This window comes from Limulus polyphemus, unplaced genomic scaffold (assembly GCF_000517525.1).
Source record: "Limulus polyphemus unplaced genomic scaffold, Limulus_polyphemus-2.1.2 Scaffold4582, whole genome shotgun sequence".
NCBI classification, from domain to species: Eukaryota; Metazoa; Arthropoda; class Merostomata; order Xiphosura; family Limulidae; genus Limulus; species Limulus polyphemus.
The window spans coordinates 28,754-32,077 of NW_013670192.1; positions in this window are offsets into that span (position 1 = coordinate 28,754).

Below are 3,324 nucleotides of genomic sequence, written 5' to 3' on the forward strand. Positions count from 1 at the left end.
ATTCAAAAAACAAAACCAATCTAGTGCAGTGAAATGAGTATTTGATATTTGCAAGAAGCGTACGAATACAAAATTTATTGTAAGTTTCCTTACCTACTACTTTCTAAATCTTTTATTTTAGGAAATTCAATTGCCAGCTGAAGGAGTTGGGAAAGTGAATTATTCATATAAAAAAAGAAAAAACTAATTATATCAAACTTTTCTGGTAGTCAGTAAAATTGGAAGTCAAGTGGTCTTCTAGTAAATAAGTTGAGCTTTTTAAGTATTGCCGACAGTACTAGTAGTATCAAAGAGCTTTTTCCAAGATTCATAATTTTTCTTTTGTTTTTATCAGCGATAGTTGTAATATCTTTCTGTGGCAAACAGCCTTTTAGTAAGTATATGTAACACTCGAGTTTTTTCTATTGGTTGTCCAGATGACGTTATAATGATTATTCATTCCAATGAAAAATAATATCGGCACTAAATTTAATTACAAAAAGTAATCAAAATTTAAAATATTTACATAATCTCTGTTTTTTTAGTTTCATGCTTTGTTTGTTTGTAGCTAAGCGCAAAGCTACACAATGGACTATCAGTGCTCTGCCTATCACGGGTATCGAAAACCGGTTTTTAGCATTGTAATTTCGCAGACATACCGATGTGCCATTATGGAGGGGGGGGTTGTTTCATGCTATGCTTATACTTGTTTGGTTTGAATTTCGCGCAGAGCTACCCGAGGGCTATGTGCGCTCGCCGTACCTAATTTAGCATTGAAGGACTAGAGGGAAGGCAGCTAGTTATCACCACCCACCGCCAACTCTTGGACTACTCTTTTACCAACGAATAGTAGGATTGACCGTAACATTATAACGCCCCTACGGCTGAAAGGGCGAGCATTTTTGGTGGGACGGGGATTCTAACCTGCCACTCAAGCACCTGGCCATGCCGGATTGCTTATACTTGCATAAAAAAAGAACAGGATTTAAAAAGGGAGGGGATAGATTTTGCACTGTTTTTGCTTTGAACGAGCATTCTCACGATGTTAGAAACAATAAAGTGGTTTGTAAATTAGAAGCATTCATGGTTTAAGAAGTGCAATAACATTACATGAAATCAAACATTCTACTTGATATATTGTAGTTATAACAATCATCCTAAAGAAAGCGTGATAGGTTTTAAAGAAATCGATTTTCACACACACTGAATTTTGTAACAAATTCCTATTCAGTCATGTATACGAAGCAAGCATTATTACTTAAAACACCATTTTCTTGTACTTTGTTATTTGACTGAATCGTTGAAATGTGAGAGACGAGATTGTTAATTTTTCATTGTTAATCGCATTTACTGCTTATTAAAGCAGACCTTTGAAAAAATTTTAAAAATCAAAGTTGCAGATGTTAAAGAAGATTTGTCAGTTCATAAAGAAAGTTAGATATTTGCCTTCGACCAAAGCTTGCACGTTTTACCTTATGACGTAAGACAATTTTACTTGTTAATCGCAGGTTTTGAGAGTCGTAGTTCACATACAACGTTCAGATAATGCTTTGCAAGTCAACTGATCACTATGTAACGTCACAAGTACAAGAACGAGAAAAGCTGCAAAGTTTCCCTTATAGGACCGCGTTATAACTGCTTCTTATGGAGGATCGAAAATGAATCATATAGATGATCTTTTCTAAGACAGTATTATTAATACTCAAGTAACAATATATGTCATATAAATGTTAAACATTTAGGCAAATTCGTTTAAACTATCCAATGTAACATTCATCACAGAATAATCAACGTAAATTTTAAATTTATACACACACACACACACGTGTATATATATTAAAAACCGGTTTTTTAAATTTAATATTTATTATTCTTGTTTGAGACAAGGAGATATAATCATAACTCAATACTATCAAGGGTATTCCTACAAGAGAAATTTTGCGGTACCTTTCTCATCCATAAAAACATTCTGGTATGTAATTAGATATTTTATTTAGAGTTGCTTCCCTCTCCCATTTTAAATAGTGGTAAAATAATTTCCGAAGTTCTTAAATGATATGGGGATTTAGTTGTTTTTTTTTTCTAATTTAGTATATAGGCCAGTTTGAGAATATTTGTAAAACATAAGTAACTTTAGTTTGCTCATGTAATTTGAACGTTGTCTGGAGACGAACGGTGCTTCTTTTATTATTATTATAATTATACATATATTACAAATATTTTCACAGTTTGAGAAGGAGGGAAAAGCAGACTTTTCAGAAAGTGCCTCTCTTCAATTAATAAAAAACTGATAAAAAGATTTTGTGAGCATAGTTTATTGGATGAAACCAGAGGTGAAATTCTCAAGAATATGGTAGAGGTACTCAGCTAGGTGAAGTGGACCTGTTTTTTGAAAAAATAAATCTATATGTAAACATAAAAAAAAAAAAAAAACGACACAGCAGCTCAAACAAGTACCAGCAGAATTTCACCCCTGGATGAAATCTTAAACATACATTGTTAAAATAAATACACACTAAATACATAAAATGCCAAACTAGTTCGACACACCAAGTATGTCATTATCAAGGGCAACATTTAATACAATCGTAACCAAATTGTGATTGTGTTACTGTTGCACTTGACATGGCTAACATTGTATTTGTTTGATTGTATTTTAGTATATAATGTATTGAACTTCGATTATTAGCATTATAAAGCCAAAAGCTTACCGCTGAGATGACATTGTATCTATGATAGGGTTTGAAATATGATTTTTGTTAATTTGTAAATTTACTTTGTCATAGCTGGGCTGATGATGTTCTAGTAGTTAGTGTATCAGCCCACGAACGTAAAAACACCGTGCTCTCTGCCTTTTCAACTGCGAGTGCATTATAAAAGTGATAGTCAGTCCCGTTCTTCGTTTCAAAGCCCTTATGGTGGTGAGTGCTGCTGGTACAAACCTCTGGTCAGCAGTTTACAATTAGGGATGATTATACCTGAATCCTAGAAGTTTCCGACCTGGCTGCTTAGGCCAAGTTTCGTTTGTTTTGGAATTTCGCGCAATGCTACACGAGGGCTATTTGCTCTAGCCGTCCCTAATTTAGCAGTTATAAAATAAAGGCAAGGCAAACTAATAAACACCACCCACCGCCAACTCTTGGGCTAGTCTTTTACCAACGGCCCCCCAGTGGCACAGCGGTATGTTTGCGGACTTACAACGCTAGAATCCGGATTTCGATACCCGTGGTGGGTAGAGCACAGATAGCCCTTTGTGTAGATTTGTGCTTAACTACAAACAAACAAACTTTTACCAACGAATAGTGGGATTAAACGTCGCACCATAACGCCCCTACGTCTGAAGGG